Source organism: Cnephaeus nilssonii (assembly GCF_951640355.1).
Source record: "Cnephaeus nilssonii genome assembly, chromosome: 1".
NCBI lineage: Eukaryota > Metazoa > Chordata > Mammalia > Chiroptera > Vespertilionidae > Cnephaeus > Cnephaeus nilssonii.
The window spans coordinates 97,173,279-97,197,729 of record NC_137072.1 but is presented as its reverse complement, the minus strand read 5'-3'; positions in this window follow the sequence as shown (position 1 = coordinate 97,197,729).

Genomic DNA, 24,451 nt, shown 5'->3' with positions numbered 1-24,451 from the left:
TCACATCAGGAGTTCAGTGAATAGCTATTCATCTTTGACTAAAATTTCAGCAAAATCTCTTTGACTTCAGAAATTATTGGAAGTATTTCCACATATGTCATTAAACTTTTTGCATGCCCTACTACCAGGAATTGCAAACTCAATAGATATAAAAGTATGTCAGATTGAAAAAGGAGAATGCCATGTTTTCTATAGCAAAACTGAATACTTAGAAAAAGTACAAATAAATCATCTTAAACTATATAAACTAATAAATGTATATAATAAAAGATGTCTATATACAAGATTGATCACCTTCCTATCAACTAGGAAATGTACAATATTCCATTCATATTAATAAGTAGAAATAAAAAAATACCTGACAACAATCTTATAGTACATGGAAAATAAATCAAAACTACTGAACTTCACAAAGATATAAAAAGCACTTTAAATCAATTAACATGATAGATCCAGTAGGATATGATATATGATTACTTGAGTGGTGAAAAGAAGAATTTCAAAATTATTCAATTACAATGCTAATACATTTCTTAGGACAAATAAAAAAATAGCTATGACATAGTTTGGAAAATCTGTAGTAATTTTAAGTGAAGCATGAATTTTGGGGGAACATAGGCAGGCTTAGGGATTTTTTAGAATTGGGGCCCAGGGAAAAAACACAGGGCTACAGACTGGGAGAAGGTACATTTCCATAACACAAGGAAGCCAGGTGCAGTTACATCTCCATAACACAAGGAAGCCAGGTGCAGTTACATCTCCATAAGACAAGGAGGCAGCAACAGGTATATTTCCATAAGACAAGGGAACTGGAAGTAGCCAAGAAAGGTCTAAATTTACAAAATAAAGAGAAGGAAGCCCTTCATCCAGAAGGAGAGGAAGAAAGCCCAAAGGGAATAGGAAAACAATAAGGAAGGAGTTGCTATAGTAACCAGTAAGGGAATAGTGACCAATCAGAGGGGATATCAAGGCACCAGAATCTGCAGCCTATTTAAGCCATAGGGAAAGGGAACCCAGTGGGACTCTTCCCCCTCCCTATGTGGGAGTCTGTACTTATTCTTCAATAAATCTCCACCTTTGCTATACTACTTTCTGTCCATGGATTCATTCTTTGATTCCGGCGGACAAAGAATCTGGGTTCCAGTAAAAAAAATTTGGTATCATAAGCATGGGTGTCATGAAAAATGAAGAAGACTTAATACAGGTTAGACGTAAGACAGTTGCTGAAAAAGTTTTCTAGAGGAATCTACACTAATAATAGAGAAATATGCAAATTGACCATACCTCTGTGATGCCCATCAGCCAATCAGGAGTATGCAAATTAACCCAACAAAGATGGCAGGTTAATTTGCATATTCAGGAGCGGAACGACTGGGCAGGGTGGGATGCCTGCTATGAGGGGGAGGGCAGGGGGCGGAGGGAGCTACAGGAGCGGCACTCCACTGGGAGCGAGGACTTGCAGGCTCCTGGGCAGATGGGAGTGAGGACTTGCAGGCTCCCAGGTGGCCGGGAGTGAAGCCAGAGGAATGAAGGCCTATTCTTGCATGAATCTTCGTGCAACAGGCCTCTAGTAGTTACATAAGCAGAGAAGAGGAGAACAAAGTTTTGGCTAAGCATGGGAGGTAGTAGGTTGGGAAGGTATTCTAGGAAGAGAGAACAGCCGTGGGTATGGTGCAGATTAGAAAGTCATTTGAAGAATCAGCTATTTCAGTACATCCTATCTAATAAAAGAGTAATATGCAGATTGACCATCACTCCAACACACAAGATGGCTGCCCCCATGTGGTCAAAGATCCTGCCCCCATGTGGACACAAGATGGCCACCACAAGATGGCCAGTCGGGGAGGGCAGTTGGGAGGGACCAGGCCTGCAAGGGAGGGCAGTTGGGGGAGATCAGGCCAGCAGGGGAGGGCAGTTGAGGGCGATCAAGCCTGTAGGGGAGAGCAGTTGGGGGGGACCAGGCCTGCAGGGGAGGGCAGTTAGGGGCAAACAGGCTGGCAGGGGAGCAGTTAGGCATTAATAAGGCTAGCAGGGGAGTGGTTAGGGGGTGATCAGGCTTGCAGGCAGAAGCAGTTAGGGGCAATCAGGAAGGCAGGCAGGCGAGCAGTTGGGAGCCAGCAGTCCTGGATTGTGAGAGGGATGTCCGACTGTCCGTTTAGGCCCGAGGGGATCGGGCCTAAAAGGGCAGTCGGACATCCCTCAAGGGGTCCCAGATTGGAGAAGGTGCAGGCTGGGCTTAGGGACACGCACACCCCCATGCACAAATTTCGTGCACTGGGCCTCTAGTTGTTATATATTTGAATGTGATGCAATGAGGGCTAAAGTTCAAAGTGATGTGGTACATACAGAGGTGCAAAACTAGGTTGATAATTATAAATAATACATAATTAATAATATAAGAATAAACTCTTATTTCACATACTCACAACAGTACTTACTTTTGCCCACCCCTGTATGTATGGTGAGACAGAAGCAATGGGAGAGAGAAATGATGCAGGTGGCAGGAAATGATGGTGGAAAGGTAGATATTGGCAGAGGTTTATAAACTAGAGGATTTAAAAGATTAGGTGTATACTAGTTTACCATATAAGCATAAATTTTAACTTTTAGAATGGTTTTAAGAAGGGCACCAACTGATAGATTTTCTCTGTATGAGGACGACTCTGGCTGTTATATGGAGAATGAATTGTTAAAGATTAAATTAGAAAGTAGAAAATCTATTAAAATCCTGTCACAATAACCCAGGCCAAAGAAGACAGTGGTGGGAACTGGATGGGGCAATGCACGTGAAGTAAAATTGCAGAGGTCTTTAAGAAGTAGATTAGGCCCCAGCTGGTTTGGCTCAGTGGATAGAGCGTCAGTCTGTGGCCTGAAGGGTCCTGGGTTCTATTCCAGTCAAGGGCACATGCCCGGGGTTGCACTAGACCCCAGTAGGGGGTGTGTAGGAGGCAGGTGACCAATGATTCTGTCTCATCATTGATGTTTCTATCTCTCTCTCCCTCTCTGAAATCAATAAAAATAAAAAGTAGATTTGACCCAGCTTTACATATACTGTGAACAGAGATTCAGAGAAGTCAAGGGTCACATTTAGCATTATGCACAGAAATTGAGACTATATAAGGACAAGAGATTTGGGGGGAAATCATTGTATCCTTTTACTGCACATGTTAACTTCAATGTGTCTTTGTGCGTCAGCTAAAAGGGAAAATGTGCCTGAATTCAGCCAGGAGAAAAACTTGGGTAAAAGATAAACATTCAGGGATCAGAAAGATGCTTCCTAATAGATGAGAGAGCCTGGTTAAATTGTGTAAAATGAGGAAAGGCAGAGATAAGAATGCTAGAGAGTGAAATTATTAAAAGCCATTTCAATGATAAGAAAACATTAACAAGGATTATTGGAGTAAATTGTATATCAAGAGACTGATACCTAGAAAAGAGCAACTCAGTGAATACTGACATGAGATGGGAATAGCCTGACTCACAAAATGACACTAAAGCCTTAAAAAAAAAAAAAAAAAAAAGAAAAGAAAAGAAAAGAAAAAACAAGCAGGAGTCAAACAGAACAGAAAAAAAAAAATTCTACATAAACCTGGCTCAGAACTGCATTCCTTTCTAGAGAGTGAAATCAGAGCTTCTCTGTATATTGATAGTCTGCATATAGAAATGAACCCTATTGATACATGAGATAGCACATATGTTTTCATATGTGGGTTAAGTGAGCAAAACATAATTGCACTGTAAGAAAATCTGTCACATAAGCACCGTAGATGTATAGACTCTGGGAATTTCTCTTAAGATTCTGTACCTGTTAATTCTTTAGCTTAATTCTTAGAATGCTATCCAAATGAGCCTTATTTCTGTTATGTATGTGATAGTTTTATACATTGTTCCACTGAATTCCAAAAAATTCATAAAATACTGTCAAATAATTAATAATTGACAATTCTCTTATTCTACTGTCTTCTTACAGATGATTCTGACACTTAAAAAAAATTAGATGTTTGATAACAAACTAACTGAAGCAGGCTGAAAGACTTTCTTCCTTTTGTTATTCACAAATGGGCAATTTGTCTCCTCTTTCCTTAGGATGAGTTTTGGAAAAATAAAATTGTACCACAATGGAAAGTTTTCCTTAGATACAGGTAGCCTTGTTGCTAAGGGCAATCATTTCTGTAACCTCTTGAAACCTTGATGACAAGTAATGATGTCACTGGTGTGCTTCAGATTTCAAAATACTTCCTCTTATCTATCATGTAGCTTTATTTGATTATATCAATTGGAAATTGACTAACATTTATATAAATACTCAAAATGTATCATAAGTATATAGAGACAGAAATATAAAATCTTGTCCTCAGATGGCAAATACTAGATTGTTGATTCACCACTTTTTCCTCCCCATACCCAGGGAGAATCAGTGAACTTCTCTGTGCCTGGACATGGTTTCAGAATCCTTTCCCAAATAACACTGTAGGCATCAAGTACATTCAAATGAGTTTGTAGTGGAAGTCCTACTTTGTTATGTTTTGACTAGAGGCCCAGTGCATGATTTAATCATGCACCTGGTGCACCAGCGGGGCTGGCTGTCTGCCGGTGCCCCAGGCCTTCCGAAAGCCTCCGGCTGCTGCGGAGGCTTTCGAAAGGCCTTGCGCCAGAGCAGACAGCCAGCCAGGTCCCCCGCTTTGGCCTTTGATCGCGGGGGACCTGGCTGGCTGTCCGCCGGTGCCCCAGGCCTTCCGAAAGCCTCCGGCGCAGCCATGGCACAGACGCTGAGCTCGCGGTGCCAAGCTCAGCGTCCTGCTGGCCCAATCAGCTACCCCGGCCACCCTGAGTCCCGCCCCCTGTGCCTCCTGCTGGCCCAATCGTGGGCGTAGCGGAGTGATGGTAATTTACATATTACCATTTTATTATGTAGGATTGAAACATAATTGACATTAGAATATTATACTAGTTCAGGTATACAATATGATTGATATTTCTATATACATATCTCAAATGATCACCACAACAAATCTGGCTAACATCCAATATCCCACCCCCATAGTTACAGGTTTTTTTTCTGATGAGAAATGTTAAGATCTACTCTATTACTAATTTTTTTTAAATACAACACATTATTACCTATAGTCACCATGCTGTACATTTCATCTCCCAATTTTTAGTTATAGAAATTAAGAAACAATTAAATGAGAAGATTCAACATTAGTTTGATAGGAGCAAAAAGAAGATTTAATTGCATGCTCAACCATATATGTTCTCAGGATAAGAAACGCAATGTTTGGTGAAATTAAATGTGTTGCATAAGATCACAAGATGTCATCGGTTCACCTAGAATCCTAGATACACCTGGTTCAGAGCTTCTTCCCTAAACCAAGCTCTTGTCTTTCCTGTTAATTTTCCATTTCAGATCCTATCTGTGGTTCTGTACTGGCTAGTACCCTGTGAGCAGATTCCTCGGAATTAATGCTAAAACATGAAAGTGAACTCATGGGCTCGACCCTTCTTTCCTCAGAGCTTGCTTCTTTTACAGTTTCCCTTAGCTTGGCAGATGACCCAGACATTAACACTGGTGCAAATGCCTGAACCTGGGCTGTTATTTTTGACTCCACTCAATCCTTCCTGCCTCATCCCTTTACTCACCAAATTCTGAATGTACTTCCTCCTAATTATCTCACAAATCTATTAATCTAATTGCCAGTGTCTTCAGCTTTTATTTCTTTCCCTGTCTAGGGTGACAGCCTCTTAAAACTCAATCTTCCTTCATTTTTTCGTCCTGAGCACCTGCAATACAGTCACCATTCTGCTCCCAGAGTGAAATAGAAGTATGTGCATGTCACTACACTAATTAAATTATGCCATGGTTTTCTATTTCTTTTAAAGTTTAAAATATTATTAAGGCAGGGGAGGGTGGAGGTGGGGAAGAGATCAACCAATGAACTCATATTTATATATGCATAATGCAAGGACACAGACAGTAGGTGGTGAAGGCTTGGGGAGGAAGGGAGAGAGGGCACTGGGGGGAAAAAGGGACATATGTAATACTTGCAACAATAAAGATTTATTTTTAAAAATATTTACAATTCCTACAATATTAGAACTAATATATTTCTCTTTTCTTATGACCACTTGGCATATATATATGCCCAATGCATGAAATTCCTTCCCCTGACTGCTGGCACTGGCCTCCCTCTCGCATCCGGGACCCGGGCTTCCTTCGAAGCTCTGGCTTCATCCAGAAGGTCATCTGGAAGGACATCTACAAGGACGCCTGGTCTAATTAGCATATTATGCTTTTATTATTATAGATATTTTGTTTTTAATAGATTTTATTTTTTTAAAGCTGTTTTAAGGTCACAGTAAAATGAGTGAAAGGTACACAGATTTCCCATATATTCATTGTTCCTACACATGCACAGCCTCCCTCATTATCAAAATCCTCACCAGAAAGTTACATTTATTAGAATGAAAGAATCTACATTGACACATCTTTATCACCCAAAGTCCATAGTTTACCTTAGGGTTCCCTTTTGGTGGTGTACATTCTATGGGTTTGAATAAACGTGTAATATGTATCTTCCATTACAGCACCATACAGAGTAGTTTCACTGCCCTGAACACCCCTTGTGCTCTGCCTATCCATCCGTCTTTCCCCTCAACCCCAGGCAGCCACTGATCTATTCAATGTCCCCAGAGCTTTGCCTTTTCCAGAATGTCATGTGTTTGGAATCATACAGTATGTGGCCTCTGCCTAGCCTTTTTACTGCGAATTATCTTACATCTTTGGATAGGCAAATTCTCTGCTTTTTCCCTCCCACATATCCTATTTCTCATTCATAAACTACTTTTTCCTCCATTTCCCTATAAACCATTATATTTGAGTGCTCAGTTGAAATACCACTTCCTTAGAGGAACTTTATAGAAATGTCCCAGAATATGTTATATTTTCTATACAAGTCCAATGGCAAATTGTATATCTGTCTTCCTAGAATTTAATTTCTAGAAATAGGTGATTATTCTTAATTATATGTATGAGATTCTTTTGTCTTACATATTTTAAGTCCCATTAGGACAAGTATTATGTCTACTATTTACACTGCTGTATCTCCAGCCACTAGCATGGACATTATTATATATTAAATGCTTAAAAATATGTTGAATAAATAGAGTAGCGCCATGTATCATGTGGGTAGAAGTATAGCTGGCAAATATTCAGTCATTGATATTAAATAAATACATTGATTATAAAAACAGCATTTGAAAATTCACATGGAAAAACCTAATGCATACTTGATAATAACCTGTGCATTATATGCAGTTAGGGAATCACAATTTTAAGAATGTATTAAGCCACTCTAAATTAAAATGCTAGGAAATATAGATGATCCACAATAGTCCTTTAAAGTTACATGCATATGAAAATATGTCAGTAAGTGGAGAAGTTTTTCTTGCCAGAAGCCATAGAAAAACATCTTTAAAGGATAGCTATTTTCAGACATGGGTTATTATTTTAGTGATCTGAAAGAGAACATTTTATTCTTCATTATTAACTTTCCTCTAATTGACTTAGGCACCCTCCTAAAGAAATAAATATTTTCTTTTTTTCCCTTAATCTCCCAAAAACTTTTGAATAATATTCTCACATGTTCTTTTGGGGAACACTGTACATGCAAAAAAATAGGCAAATTACAGTGTCTTTACCCTAAGCAAAACTCTCTGGCCCATTTTGGGAAGACAGAAATAGAAATGAGGTTGCTGACTGTAGATTTTTTAGGGCAAATGGTATCACTTGCTTTAAACATACCAGTGCCTCGAACTGAGCCACACAAACAGATAGAATTTAAAATAATGCTGTGTATGTTCCCTTCAGGATATGGAGAAAGATGATAGATGATAGACAGATTGATAGATGATAGATAGATTAGATAGATAGATAGATAGATAGATAGATAGATAGATAGATAGATAGATAGGTAGGTAGGTAGATAGATAGATAGATAGATAGATAGATAGATAGATAGATAGATAGATAGATAGATGTAGGGAGCAGCTATAGGGTAAGCCTCAGACTGACCTGTTGGCAAAGCCACAAACAAGTCCCAGCTTAGAGGGCACAGCCCAATTAGCATAATTAAGCTTGTCCTTATGACGCTCCCTAGATCATTCCTGGGTAGCTAATGGGCTGTGGGAGGTGCAGCAAGTGCTGCCAAAACAAGTGAAACTCACAAGAACATTGTAACTATGGTGAGAAAAAACTAGCTTGGTTTTTTCCAACTATAAAATAAAGCTTCAGCTTGCTGGCTGGATCTTTCTCTGTGGCCTCAGCCAGGCACAGGAGATCCACTGAGCCCTGGCTTATTCTTTTTGTCTGTCTTTTCTTTAATCCTTCACCGCCACCGCCCCCAGGCTCACTGAACCCTGTGCTGGCCAGGCATAAATGATGATAGATAGATAGATAGATAGATAGATAGATAGATAGATTAGATAGGCGCTAGATTGATTTTACGTTTTGTTTTCTCATTACAGAAGTTTTACAGAAATTTCTTCCTAGTGAAGGTACTCTCACAAATGTATAGCTCAGGTGTTTACATAGAAAAAGTGAAAGATAGTCTAAGGTTGTTTTTTGTTGTTGTTGTTGTTGTTGTTTGTTTATGTTTTAAAATGGGCTTTTGCCCTTCACACAGGAAATCAATAGGCTTCCAGGAATCAACTTAATACCAGTTCTCTATAGAGTGTATTTTTCCCACCTAGCTTGACTGTATATCCCTCTCAATTAAGTTTTGCTAGGATTTAAAAGATATATTTAATCTCTATAATTTACAGTAGATAATAATTCTAATTATTTGGAATACTGTACATTTTAGTTTTTTATACATTTGCCATTCTTTTCTTCATCTTTATTTGCCATTATATTTGAGATGATGCCAATTATCAGAATATCAAAATTAATACAAATTTATCAAAAGATTATTTCCAATAGGAAAACAAATCTTCAGAAATATCTTTGGTTTTAAGTACTTTTAAAAATTATGTATTAGTGAATGAGACACAGTAATCATGACAAAAGGGATTACATGATTCAAAGATAATATATTGTTCATCAAAACTTAAAGCACATATTCAATATTTTTTATAGAGGTCTAGAACACATTTATTAGTATTCTAATGAAAGTTATATTTTTCCCACTAGCTTGAATATGTGATATATGCATTCTAAACGCACAGTCCTGATTAGACTAATTGAGCCTATGATCAGTAATATCCTATGTGGACCTAGAACCTAGACAAAATTAACATAGAAATCTTATCAGTCCATTAGTTAATTGCTCATTTAAATCAGGAAAATAGTACATTTTCAAAAGGCTAACAAAATATAATGTGCACATCTACAAACTAGCATTCTCGTTGCAGGAAAAATCCTGCAATAGGGTTTCCTGCTGCACTCTACCCCGCCCTGCCTGCTCTCCTCCCTTGTCCCCCGCCCCGCGTTCTCCGTCAGCCCCCCTGCTTTTCTCCCTTCTCCGCCAGCCCGCTCTCCTTCCTTCTCCCCCGGCCCCGCCTCCGCTCCTCCCTTCTCCCCCGGCTCCGTCTGCTCAACTTCCTTCTCCCCCGGCCCCGCCTCTGCTCCTCCCTTCTCCTCCCCCTGGCTTGCTTGCTTCTCTGCAGCTTTGCTCCCTTCTGCAGCTCTTGGCTTCTTTCTACGCTGTCTTGATATGCAAATTAGTCGCCATCTTTGTTGGGGTAATTTGCATGTTCGTCGTGATTGGCTGGTGGGCGTGACTTGGCTGGTGGGCGTGGTGAAGGTGCAGTCAATTTGCATATTTGTCTATTATTAGATAGGATATTTATACTCATATTTTTGATATAATGAAATGTTGGTAATCTGGCATTCTATAGTTGCAGAAATCTTGATGGTTTATTCCTTGCCATGTCAATTAATGAACATTTCATCCTTCTATTTAATAAAACCAAAAACTCAGTCTTGCTTTACTTTCTTTTACTCTCACATCCAATTTCCAAGCCATCAAATTATATCCAAAACTAGAGGCCTGATGCATGAGGAAATTTGTGCAAGGGGCTGGGCCCCCATTGCTCCGGCAGGCTGCCTCGGCTCCCGCCTGCTGCAGCAGCCACCTCTGCTTCCCCCTCCCCTCCCTCTCCCGCCTCAGCTTCATCCTGAAGGTCGTCCGGAAAGATGTCCAGTCTAATTAGCATATTATGCTTTTATTATTATAGATAGATACTACCATGTCATAACTTCTACTGCTTTTCTAATGCCACCATCCTGGCTAAACCTTTTAAATTACTCAGGCTGCTTCTATTCTCATACAAATCATTTTCAGTATAACAGCCCATGTGATCCCGCAAAGATATAAGGCAGATCAAGCCACTCCTCTGGTCAAAATCCTCCCATTTCATTCAAAATCAAAGCCAGGATCTTCACAGTAGTATACAGCATTTGACTAGAAGTGAGCCCTCAACTTCCTCTGTCTTCATCTGTTGCTATCCCAGCTCTTAGTCAGTATTCCCCTGCATTATCTCTTTGTCTTGCCTCTACTATTCCAGGTAAATCCAGCCATGAAGCCTTTGCACTGGATGCCCCCTTTGCATAGACAGAACTTTTCACAGATATCAACACAGTTAGCCCCTTCTTCTCTTTCAAATCTTTGTGTTCATGTCATCTTCTCAAAAAGGCCCCACCTTAACCATTTCACTTACAGTTCTGACCTGTCCCCATCCTCTTTCAGGTTGGTGTGGAGGACTTAACATACCCCCTTCTACTTCTTTTTTCACTTCAATGACACTTATGACCTTCTAGCTTGCTATGAAACTTATTGTTTATTATGCTGTTTATGTAAAGCTCTGCAGGGCAATATATTTTTTGTGTGATTGTTTTGTTCAGTGATGCATTTTAAGTGCCCAGAACAGTGATAACATACCAGATCTCCAATAATACCGAAGTGAATGAATGAAAGAAAGATAACCTACCATCTGTGCCTTGATTGCTTGCCAAACAAGAGTTTTGGGGGATTTTTTTAATGACTTTTGATAGCAGAGGGCAAACCAGATGATCAGAATGTTCAAGAACTATGATGAGACATTTTGTAATACATCTTGTTAGACTGAAGTGCAAAGTATTGCTTGCACTATAGCATTTCTATGAGGTTAGGCTGTATTATGGAATCTAAATCATGTGTTGCCTTATAACAATATATCTCTTCTTTAAAATTTCTCAATTCATAAGCTTTTTACACAGTGGTAAATTTAGGAAGAGTAGAAAAAAAGAGAAAGCCACAAAGAAAGAGAGCCCATAATTGTGGTGTATTAAGCAATCCTATATAATAAAGAGGTAATATGCAAATTGACCATCACTCCAACACACAAGATGGCCGCCCCCATGTGGTCAAAGATGGCCACCCCCATGTAGACACAAGATGGCCGGCAGGGGAGGGCAGTTGGGGGCAATGAGGCCTGCAGGTGAGGGCAGTTAGTGGTGACCAGGCCAGCAGAGGAGGGCAGTTGGGGGGGACCAGGCCTGCAGGGTAGAGCAGTTGGGGGTGACCAGGCCTGCAGGGGAGGGTAGTTGGGGGCGACCTAGCTGGCAGGGGAGGGCAGTTAGGGGCAATCGGGCCAGCAGGGGAAGCCAGTTGGGAGTGACCAGGCCTGCAGGGGAGGGCAGTTGGGGGTGACCTAGCTGGCAGGAGAGGGAAGTTAGGGGCAATTGGGCCTTCAGGGGAAGGCAGTTGGGGGCGACCAGGCCTGCAGGGAAGCAGTTAGGCATTGATCAGGCTGGCAGGGGAGTGGTTAGGGGGTGATCAGGCTGGCAGGCAAACGTGGTTAGGGGCAATCAGGCAGGCAGGTGAGCAGTTGGGAGCCAGCAGTCCTGGATTTTGAGTGAGATATCCAACTGCCCGTTTAGGCCCAATCCCACCAGGATCGGGCCTAAATGGGCAGTTGGACATCCCTCGAGGGGTACCAGATTGGAGAGGGTGCAGGCTGGGCTGTGGGACACACATACACACACCCATGCACGAATTTCGTGCACCAGGCCTCTAGTATATCTATAATAATAAATGGGTAATATGGTAATTAGACCGGACAGCCAAATGACCTTCCAGACATCTTTCCAGATGTCCTTCTGGACAAAGCTGGGGGCACCTAGTCAGAGGCAGCAGCAGCAGCGGTGGGGAGGAAAGGGGGGGTGAAGCAGCCAGGGCTGCCAGTGGGACCCTCTGGCCTCGGTGAGCCCACGGCCCCACCCCTGCGCCAGCAGCTAATCCTGCTTGCGGTTCCCAGGTCCCACAGCACAGCCCCCACCTCTGCCGACCCTGCACAGCCAGGCCCACCCTATACCCCAGGAGGGAGTCGTTTCTGTGTGCCGCGGGATCCTCCCCACACCCATCCAGGGCCACGCACCCACCGGGCGGGAGCTGGCGGCCGTGGGGGAGGGCAGCCTGCTCCACTCCTGCAGCAGCTCTCCCGATGTCCAGGTGGAGAGCCGAGGAGGACGCAGCACTGGCAATAATAATAGCTCCTGATCATCAACCCCTTACACTGTGCCAGGCTCTGTGTTGAGCCCTTTGCATGTGTTCATCTTCATGTGAGCCCTGTGAAGTAACCATGATTGTTATCCTTATTTTTCAGAGGCAGCATTCGAGATTCAGAAAGGTCAAGTGACTTGCAGTCAGAAGGTGGTGAAGTCAAAAGGCAACCAGAATTTTCTTGACACCCTACCTGATGCTGACCATAAAGCAGTGACACCCACCGAGGCCTCACCGATGTCAATAAATCACTCCCCAGTAGAAATAAAACAGCGGTAAAGGAGAAGGGGAGAGTGTGGGTGAGACGTGTGCAGGAAGCACGGGTGGGGCACAGTGTTCACTGCAGATGCCCTAGACAGCGGGACAGTTCCTGGTGGTCAGTCCCATCAGTGCCCCAGAGGCCATCAAGGATCATGAGGGGGGAAGGTTACCATCCAGAAACCCTCTCATAGCTCATTGTTCAAGGCAGAGATTTTAATTTATTGTAGCTGCTAATTATTGCACAGCTGACTGGAGATGCCCTCAAGTAATTAAAACTAAAGGTGTTGAAATCAAAACTTATTCTTTCATTCCCATTATTGACCTCAAAGAACCTTCACTGGGGTGAAAAAGAACCCTCTCCAAGCTAGCCCATGGACATGCGCATTGGAGTCTGGATGCAGCTCCACTCCACCCACCCCAGGGAACCACACCAATATCTACTGGTTTGCTTGAGCCAGAAACCTCAAGATCATTTTTGACTACACTTTCACTTGACTTTAGGTGAATGTAAATGTTTTCACTTTTTATTATGGAAAATTAAGAAATATAGATGAAACGAGAAAGAACAGTGTAGTGAACCCTACTCATATACCTATCACTCAGTTTCAACAATTGTCAACTCCTGGCCAAGAGTTTATTGTTATTTGGCAAATATCTATGAGATATGAATCATATACCAAGTTCCAAACTAGGCCGTAGGGATCCAAAGATGTATCAGATTTGACTGTAAGCCAACCTGGAGGGTATAACATCTGGCCTTAGTCCTTGATAGGTGAATAAGAGGTACCCAGAAAAAGAAAGCTGTACTTACTCATCCATTCTCTTTCAACAAATAATTATTATGTGTGAGGCACTGTCCTTGGTGCTAAGAACACATAAAGAAACAAGATTGCGTTTCTACCTTCTTGAAGCTTGAATAATGGGAAAGAGACATTAAATATGTGATTAGAAATGTGATGAGTATATTTTTTAAAATATATTTTTATTGTTGATAGTATTAAAAATATCTCCCATTTCCGCCCCTTACTTCCCTTCCCCTATTCCCCTACCCACCCACCCCCAGGTCTTAACTACTCTATTGCCCATGTCCATGGGCTATGCATATCCTGTATAATAAAAAGGTAATATGCAAATGAACTGAACGGCAGAATGACTGGTCACTATGATGTACACTGACCACCAGGGACAGACGCTCAACACAGGAGCTGCCCCCAGCCCTCAGGCCCGGATCGCTGGCCAACCTCTCGGTCCCTTCCCCCTGGCAAGCAGGCTCCGATTGCCCAAAGGCAAATGAGGAACCGGGGGTGGGTGGTTGTGGGGGGTGGGGCCAGCTGCTGGCAATCGGGGAAGATGACCCTGATCTCAGGCCAGGCCTAGGGACCGTATCCGTGCACGCATTTCATGCGCTGGGTCTCTAGTATATACATAAAAGCCTAAGCAAGCGTTCGACTGTTCAATCAGTCACTATGATGTGCACTGACCACCAGGGGGCATACTTCAACACAGGAGCTGCCCCCTGGTGGTCAGTGAGCTCCCACAGTAGGAGCACTGCTCAGCTGACCAATGGGCGCCAGACGCTGGGCTCACAGCTGGTGAGCGCAGCTGCAGCAGCGAAAGCCTTTCCCATGGACACTCCCCCTGCACACCTCTCCCCCATCCAGACCAGGACCACTTCTCAGTCATGGGTGCTCCAGTATCACCCTAGGACAGGTGTGCAGAGACTGCAGCAGAGCAGCAGTGAGCCTACCAAGTGGAGGTGGTGGCAGGTGTAGTGGAGCCAGGATGAGCAGGAGCAATGTGGTGCCCGGCCTGGGCTTGGGCTCTGGCTCCTCACCGGCCACCTGCTGCTTTGTGCACTACTACATCCCTCAGGGGATGTTGGACTGCCAGTTTTGCCCAATCCCTGCAGGCCATGCTGAGGGACCCCACCAGTGCACGAATCCATGCACCAGGCCTCTAGTATATTATGAGCAACTTGTGTAGGACCCTATATGACATATACTGGCATACCACTGTTTTTTGTTAAGAAATGCATTTTTAGTTATAAATAACCATAATACAAACACAGTTCTGTAAATAGTCTCTTCACAGGTTAGAGAAAACTGGTATTTAAAAGTTAAAGTATTTGTTTTCCCATAGGAGAATATAAAATACTATAGATTATCTAAAGCTTTTCTCTTATCATTGCCAATAAGAAGTTTAGGAGATTAATTTTCAGCAGCAACAACACTGAGCTTTTTTTCTCTCATATATTTCAATGATGCTTTAGATTCCTTCTGCTTATCTACACTGCAAACAAGAAAATAAAACAGAAAACAAAGCAATAGAATAAAACTTTTGAGGTGTTCTCATGCTGAAAATCAGCTGTTAGTATCAAATAAGAGGAAGCTATCTTTGACAATGGATTTCTCTGGCCTTGTGCAGGACTGCATTCAGCATAAGTCATTTTAAGTCCCTCAGTGAGGAATTCACCACTCCAGAGAGAGAAAAATGCCTCAAGCACAATTTCTGTATTGGACTTTGCTCTGGAGACATCGTTACCATTGGGAACATTTGTCTTTTACCAAAATACAACTAAATTGGACAGCTTTTCCTCCTTTCTAATAAAACATAAAAGTTATCTGAAACAACCTAAGTGAAAGCTGTCTAATAACCATAAAGATCAACTTCATTCATTGATATACTCATTCATTTATTCAACCATGCAATACACATTTATCATACCCTCCATTACATTATATATTGAAGATGTAAAGGAGAATGAATTATTCTCTATGCTCAAGGAGTTCACAGTTTACTGGAAGGGTGGTGGGTGCAAAAAGAAAAGAAAAATTGATTAAAACTTGCTATGGAATATGAAATTCTATCACTTGTTTAAATTTAAAAAGGTAGGATAGAGAATGAATAATCTTGTTGGAATTTTTAAGGATAGTTTCATAGAGCATTGAATCATTGATGAAATGAATATAATCCTTTAGATAATAAAGTATATCTGAGCTGTGACCATGTTAATAAACATATATAAATCTGTTAAACTTTAATGTTTTTTAATATCTGTATTGTCTGATCTAGAAAAAAAATACAAAAAAATGGACATTTACCTGTAAAAAAATTTGTACTTAACTGGTTATTTTCTTAGACTCCATCTATAATAACAGGTATCTTGTTGTTCTGAAGACTTGAATAATTCATAGGATTCCATAGTTCTCTGCTAATTATCACCAAGCAGTGATAAAAGGGGCAGTTGTAATATTTGGTGTTTCAACTCACAGGTAAAAATAAAGGCCAGTAGTCACTACAGATCTATGCTTTCTTGCACAAAAGTGTTCCCTGTTTCTTAAGTTTATCATTTATTCAGGAATCATACTCATGATATATGTTTTCTTGCAAAACAAGTTTTCTGTGTTCTTGAAGATTGTTCTTTACCCAGGAGTCACACTCATTGAAGAAGATCAAGTACTAGAACATTCTACCAAAAAAAAAAAAAAAATGATGAGCAAATACACTTGCAGATACACCCCAAGAGGAATTCTGAATTTAGATCAACTATATGCAAACAGCTATTATTATTTATCATCGTAAAGATAACACTGTTAGAGAGGAAAGAGATACTCTAGAGAAATGCACAGAGATAGATTGAAGACTAGTGCAGACACCCTAGTATCTTAAGCCAAAATTACTTTTACTTCCAAGAGAAAATAGATTTCAAGAACCTTCTCTACATTTCTGAACATGTTCATCATTGTTAGCTACCTTAATTGTACTGTAAAAACTAGAGAGTAGTTCACAGTAGTACTCTCATAATTTCAATGATTTTTTTTAATGTAACCTATTTTGCTTATAACTAAGCTTCCTGAGATCAGGGGTCTACCTTAACCCATTGATATTTTTGCAGAGCCTTATACTGTACTTGTCACATAATGAATTAATCAAACTACCAGATATACAACCAGTCTTCAATTGTGGATTCATTTACAATAAGCTGGGGGAATTTATACCACTTCTTTGAATAATTCTATAGAAATATTTTTTATATTTTTTTTGTCCATCAATTTTTTATATGACATAAAATTATGCAAAGACAGGAGATGGTGAATCAAATAAAGCAAACAGGAAAGTCTTCCTTAAATATTTTCATATTTGTAAAAATACTTTTCCCTCTAGTTCAAAATTTTTATTCAATTATATGTAATTTCCTGATGTAACAGCATCAAATGCCTATTAATATAAATATATATATATATATATATATATATATATATATATATATATCCTACCTAATAATAGACAAATATGCAAATTGACTGTACCTTCGCTATGCCCACGATTGGCCAGGAGGCGCAGGGGGGCGGGACTCGGGGTGGCCGGGGTGGCCGATTGGGCCGGCGGGACACTGAGCTCGCGTCGCCAGCAGCGGCTCGAGCTCAGCGTCTGCGCCATGGCTGTACTGCGGCACAGAAGGGGCCTCTGGGGCAGCGAGCTCACATCCCACCGCGGACCATCAAAAGCGGGGGAGCTGAGTGCCTGTCCGCTCCGGCACCAGGCCTTTCAGAAGCCTCTGCCGTGCCAGAGGCTTCTGAAAGGCCTGGTGCACCAGTGGAGAGGCACCCAGCTCCCCCGCGATCGAAAGCAAAAGCATGGGAGCTGGGTGCCTGTTCACTGGTGCACCAGGCCTTTCAGAAGCCTCCGCCAATCATGCACTGGGCCTCTAGTATATATATAATTGATTTCAGAGAGGAAGTGAAAGGGAGAGAGATATAGAAACATCAATGATGAGAGAGAATCATTGATTGGCTACCTCCTGCATACCCCACACTGGGGATCAGGCATGTGCCCTTGACTGGAATCAAACCTGGGACCATTCAGTCCACAGGCCAACTCTCTATCCACTGAGCCAAACCTGCTAGGGCCAATTAGGTTATTCATATGTATATTTCCTTCTCATCTTTTTCTATACATAAATGTCTCTGACATTTGAATTCATTCATTATATTTTAGCTGTGAAATACTGGGTTAGATGCTAATTAACCTAGTATTAAAATATTTGAATTTGCCCTGATTAAGGTTCCAAATCTATAAAATAAGGATTACATTATCCATGCCACAGAGGTTTTGTGATGACTTAAATAAGACAAAAATGAGTAAGAAAGCATGTTGTTCCTATACCCTACCTTTCTTTGTTAAGAATATAAATCATATGTTGAACTATAAGCTACCTATGAGCAGTAATTGTGTTTTGAGTGTGCTTTGACAAAATGCACTTTTGAGTACTTCTTTGGGTGCACACTAAGGAATCTAAAATTGAATTACAGTAGTTCCCTCCTTACCTGTCATTCTTCTTTCTGTTTTTTTCAGTTAAAGAGGTCAACCGTAATCTGCAAACAGTAAATAGAAAACTCCAGAAAGAAACAATTCATAGTTTAAATTGCATGCAGTTCTGAGTACCTCACTCCATCTATTTTATCATCTCAGTTCATCTCAAGAAGGGTGAGTATAGTACAATAAGATATATTGAACCCTGATCAGTGTTTCTCAATGGCTAGAGACCTGGCCAGTGCACAGAAGGGTCATGGGTACTATTTTCTGTCAAGGGCATGTACCTTGGTTGTAGGTTGATCCTGGCCCAGGTGGGGGATCATGTGGGAGACAACCAATTGATATGTCTCTCTCACATTGATGTTTCTTTCTCTTAAACTCTTTCCCTCCTTCCCACTCTCCCTAAAATCAGTAGAAAAATATCCCCAGGAGAGGATTATATATATATCCCGGTGCACGAAATTCGTGCACGGGGGGCAGGGGTGTCCCTCAGTCTGGCCTGCACTCTCTCCAATCTGGGACCCCTTGAAGGATGTCCTACTGCCAATTTACAGGGATCGGGCCTAAACCAGCAGTCAGACATCCTTCTCTCAATCTGAGACTGCTGGCTCCTAACCCCTCACCTGCCTGCCTGCCTGACTGCCCCTACCCACTCTGCCTGCCGACCTGCTCACCCCCAACTGCCCCCTGATGCCGGCCTGGTCGCCCCCAACTGCCCCCCTGCCAGCCTGCTCATCCACAACTGCCCCCCCTTCTGGCCTGCTTGCCCCCACCTTCCCTCCCTACTGGCCTGTTTGGCCCTAACTGCCCCCCTGCTGGCCTGCTCACTCCAAACTGCCCCCCCTGCTGTCCTGATCACCTCCAACTGACCCCCACTGACAGCCTGCTTATCTCCAACTGGCCCCCCTGCTGGTCTGATTAGCCCCAACTCCCCCCCACACCAGCCTGATCACCCCCCACGCCAACCCCCCACCAGCCTGGTCACCCATAAGTGCCGTCCTATCCTGGCCTGATCATCCACAACTGCCCTCCCCTCTTGGCCTCTAACCACCTCTACCTTGGCCCTGCCACCATGGCTTTGTCCAGAAGAATGTCCGGAAGGTCTCCTATAAGGTCTCCCTAGCATATTACCCTTTCATTAGTATAGATAGAGGCCTGGTACACGGGTGGGGGCCGGCTGGTTTTCCCTGAAGGGTGTCCTGGATCAGGGTGGGGGTTCCCTTGGGGCGTGGGGTTGCCTGGGCAAGGGCCTGTTGTGGTTTTCAGGCCAGCCATGTCCCCATGGGGTGAGGATCCCCGCTGGGGGCATGGCCAGCCTGGGTGAGGGGCTGAAGGCTGTTATCAAGTTGGACATATCCCCTTCAGGATGGGGGTTCCCGCTGGGGTGCCTGGCCAGCCTGGGTGCGGGACTGATGGCTGTTTGCAGGTTGGCCATGCCCCCCAGTGGGACCCTCACCCCATGGGGGCATGGGCAGCCTGGGTGAGGGGCTAAGGGCCGTTTTCAGGCTGGCCAAGCCCCCCAGTGGGGACCCTCACCCCATGGGGGTGTAGCCAGCCTGGGTAAGGGGCTGAGGGCCATTTTCAGGCTGGCCACACCCCCTGGCAACCCAGGCTCCCAGCCCCTCCCATTTTTTTCCCCAGCGCCTCCTTGAGCAGAGGCCAGGATGGCCTGGAAGCTTGGCTTCCTTCATCACTGGGGGCAACCCAAGCCTTCTGCTCACTCCAGCTCTGTGGCCACCCATCATCTTTGCTGGGTTAATTTGCATACTCGTTCCTGATTGGCTGGTGGGTGTAGTAGAGGGACGGTCAATTTGCATGTTTCTCTTTTATTAGTGTGTGTGTGTGTGTGTGTGTGTGTGTGTGTGTGTGTATATACACACAGTATATACACTGAGTGGCCAGATTATTGTGATCTCTGAACCCATAATAATCTGTCACTCAGTGTAGACTGACCACAGAGTTGGGATTTTAAAATAAGGTTTTTCCATGTATAAGAACTGGATTGTGGGTAGTTAGAAAGAAGCAGAGGACTTACTAGACAGAGTCTGGGGGCCACTATCTCCTGGTCCCTTGATATATCAAGATTTGCAAGCTTTCCATTATAAGTAAGTACACTGAGTGGACATATTATTATGCATTCAGAGATCATAATAATCTGGCCACTCAGTATATGTGTGTGTGTGTGTGTGTGTGTGTGTGTGTGTGTGTGTATATATATATATATATATATATATGGAGAGAGAGAGAGAGAATCACATTGATATAACATTTATTAATGTATATTATATATATATATATATATATATATATATATATATATATATATATATGGAGAGAGAGAGAGAATCACATTGATATAACATTTATTAATGTATACTATATAATTGTTCTATTTTATTATTTGTTTTTAATCTTACTGTTCTTAATATATAAATTAAACTTTATCATAGGTATGTATGTATAGGAAAAAACATAGTATATAGAGGGTTCAGTACTATCCATGGTTATAAGCATCCACTGAGGGTTTTAAAATGTATGCCCTGTGGATAAGCAGAGGCCACTATAATGTGAGGTTGACCATAGACTATCTGGGAGATGTTCAGTAACCACGCTTTGAGAAGTATTATTCTTCGAGTGAAGCAGGATTTTATCAACTACTAAAATTAAATTATTTCTGCTTAAGTCATATAAAAATACTATATACTCATCAACTTCAGGTTGCCCTTACTTTAAATAAACACTAGAAAAAATATATTTCAATTGTAACAGTATAAAAATGTCCTAATTCCATACATTAATTCAAATGGTCCTCAGGGTACCGAAATTTGGGCAGGAAATATGGGAAGAAAGGTAATACATTAATACTTGAATTAGACTGTGGACTGACTACTTAGTGGAAATGACTGTAATGCCCAATGCCATCATTTTTTGGTTTGGTATAAATGGCACAACTAGATTGAATTATGAGCAAAAGAAAAGCTAACCATTCCTCAGGGAACCTAGATTTGATCTTTATATTTTTCATATCATAGTTATCCCAACTTCAAGTGCATGTGCCTTTTCTCTTTGCCTAATAAGGCCTTCCCATCTTTTTTCTGCAGTAATTCTTTCAGGACTATTGACTACTCAAAGCAGCCTATTACTTTTAGATCTTATTCTCTCACTTTCTCTTTTTCATGAATTTCTCTCAGGAGTGGTCACAGTTGTAAATTTCCTGTGTGAGTATGTGATATTTATGTGTGGCATATGTGTTTCAGTGTGTTTCACCCATGAGACTATAAGCTTTTGTATGTGATGGGAACATATTCTCATTGATACCATTATATCCCATGATTTGGCACAGCAGTGACATAAAGTAGGACCTCCATTATTATTACTTTGAGTTTTATTCCATCTATAAATGAAGGGTACAGAAAAGCACCATCAACGTTATTAATAGTAATTATTTTTATTCTATCATTTTTATTTTTATACATATAAATTAAAGTATTGATACTTTAATAGTGTCTTTTCCCCTCCTTACAGATTCCATTTTTGGTTTGTTTTGACTCTTCACTTCATCTCCTGACCTGAGATACTTCCTCAAAAACAGACCTACATCTTTACTTTCCTAACTGTCCCCTGAGCACCTGAACTCAGTCATGCTTTCAAAATCCCTTGGGTCAGGTTTTTTCTGGATTTCCTCATCCATGACCCCTGCTTTTTCAGTCTCATGCCTCTCTAACTGAAGCAATGCTCCCAGTGCCTCCTGGGAATGGTTTTAATACATTATATTGTGGGTGGTGATCCCCACACAGCCTGACATCTGGTGCAGCCAGGACATCGCTCCTACCCTGAGACTGTCCTTTGCTGAGCTCAGCTAGTTCCTCTGGAGAGCCACATGCTAGGCCTGTCCTTACTCTTACCACCTTTTTCCCATCTACTCTTTGGGGCCTAATTTCTCTTTCTATCTCCCTTCCCTTTTTATTCACTATGTAAATTGTTGAATAGCTTCAGTGTTTCAATATTTGCAGTTACTATAATTTATAATCTCATACTTCAAACGTTTAGCCAATTAGTCTTAGCAAATTATTTTATTTTTAAAATGCTTTATAATTACTTTCTTAGATTGAATTATTGGTTTCCTTCTTAGCTTTGGTGATTGAACTCTAAATTCTCTAGTAGGATTAATGAATACACAACAGTATTGAATGAGGACTTATGCTTAGTTCCACTGACTATATAACTGGATGAACCAGAGATGCAGAGAAAGGGATTTGGAAAAACAAGCAAGCAAACGAAAAATTCTGCTAAAGTTAAAAGGGCATTGATTTGGCTTGTTGGGGATTATAGAAATGCTAAAGAGGAATATGGAGTTAGGAGGAGGAAAGAGAGAAAAGAAAGAGAATCCTTTCAAGAGAAGGGAGAGGTAAATATGGAGGATAATGTAGCCAAGTTGTGTTTCTACTAAAATTGTACTGGATAGATGAGAAGGGAAACAAACCATGAAAATGAAATTTCAAATTTTTGATTTATGCCAAAGCTGTACATTATCAAATGACATATGCCTGAAAGAAGTAGTCCTGTGCATATTGTTGTGAATTTCTTCACTTACTCGGGCCTTCATGTCATTTTAAAATGGTCTGAAAGGTGATTTTGATGTTCAACTTGAAGTTGGCACTTTACTCTTCCCTGCTGCAGGTGTTTTGGGTCTCATTAATGATTAATGATAAAATGTGTACTTCTTGGATGCTAATATTCCCCTTGAGTGTGGTATTCTTCAAGAGAAACCACCTTATTCTAAAAAGACATCCAGAGATGCAAAATATTTTGTTAGGGTTTTTCTGTTAACTAATAAAATGTTATAAAGGGCTCTTTCAATAGATTCTTGAAATGCATTCATTTATTTTGTTTGAAGAAAGAAGATATGCTAAGAAGCCATTTAGAAAGCCTTACTTAAGCCTTTTCTAAAGCCCCTAGTGACAATTAGGAAGCAAATGCAAAAATTGGAAGGCATGGGAAATGTGTCTTTACAACTTCAATACCGAAGTGTTCTGGGAGTTTGAACTATCAAATTATAGAATTCCCAGAAGGCCCAGAAGGATCTGATGTTCCTAATGACCTCTTGAATACAGCTGAGAATTAAATCTAAATCATGTGATTAAGCCTTTCCCAGAAATTATTGATGAGCCAGACTGCAAGCTATACAATAGGCAACAGTTGTACTGAGAGACCCATTGTTTTTGCTTCTGATAATTTTTATTTGCTCTTGATGTGACTTTCATGAATAGAAGATATACTTTGATACCATTATAATTAACTACTAACTAATAGGGAAAGGATCAAAGGCAGAAGCCAAACATTATAGGCATGTCAATTTAATTGAATTTAAATGTCAGCAAATACATACTAGTAATGTCTCTTTGTATATAGGATTATGACTGTTGTATATTTATATGTTTAGTAGTCTGGTGCACAAAATTTGTGCACAGAGAGAGGGTACCCTCAGCCCAGCCTGTACCCTCTCCAATCGGGGACCCCTTGCAAGCGGACATCCCTCTTGCAATCTGGGACTGCTGGCTCCGAACTGCTCACCTGCCTGCCTGTCTGATTGCCCCTAACTGCCTCTGCCTGCCTGCCTGATTGCTCCTAACCCCTCTGCCTGCCTGCCTGCCTGATCGCCCCTAACCTCTCTGCTTGTCTGCCCAATCACCCCTAACCTCTCTTCCTGCCTACCTAATCGCCCCTAATTGCTTCTGCCTGCCTGCCTGCCTGATGGCCCCTAACTGCCCTTCCCTGCTGGCCTGATCTCACCCCCAAAGGCCCTCCCCTGCTTGCCAATTTGGTTCTGATTGGTTGGTTTCTATGCCAGACAGCATCTTCAGGCCTATCTCCCAGCCTGATCAGAGAAGCAGGGCTGATTAGTAGCCCCTGTGGAGGCCAGGAGAGAAACAGAGGTGTGGCTGCTGGCAAAGCCCGGAGAGAAAGAGAGAGGCAACGGCTGATCAACAGCTGCCATGGAGGCTGTGGATTAGACCCTGCCTCTCTCTCTGGACCTCTCTCTAGGCCTAATCCGCAGCCCCCTCGGCAGTCAGTGCTGGGTCACCACAGCAACCCAGCACTGACTGCAGTACTGACTTTCAGTGTTCGGTCGAGCCTTCGGTTGGTTGTTATGGACCCTGGGGTTTTCTTATATATTGGGTTATTATGATGGGTTGTGGATCATGTTATCTTTTATCTTCCCCTCTACCTGCCTTTTAAGTTGACTGCTCCTTGTAGCTTATTTATCCCAGTAGTGTATAAAGAGTATCCAAAAATAAATGAGAAGGAAAAATATTGGAAAATATTTCAAGATT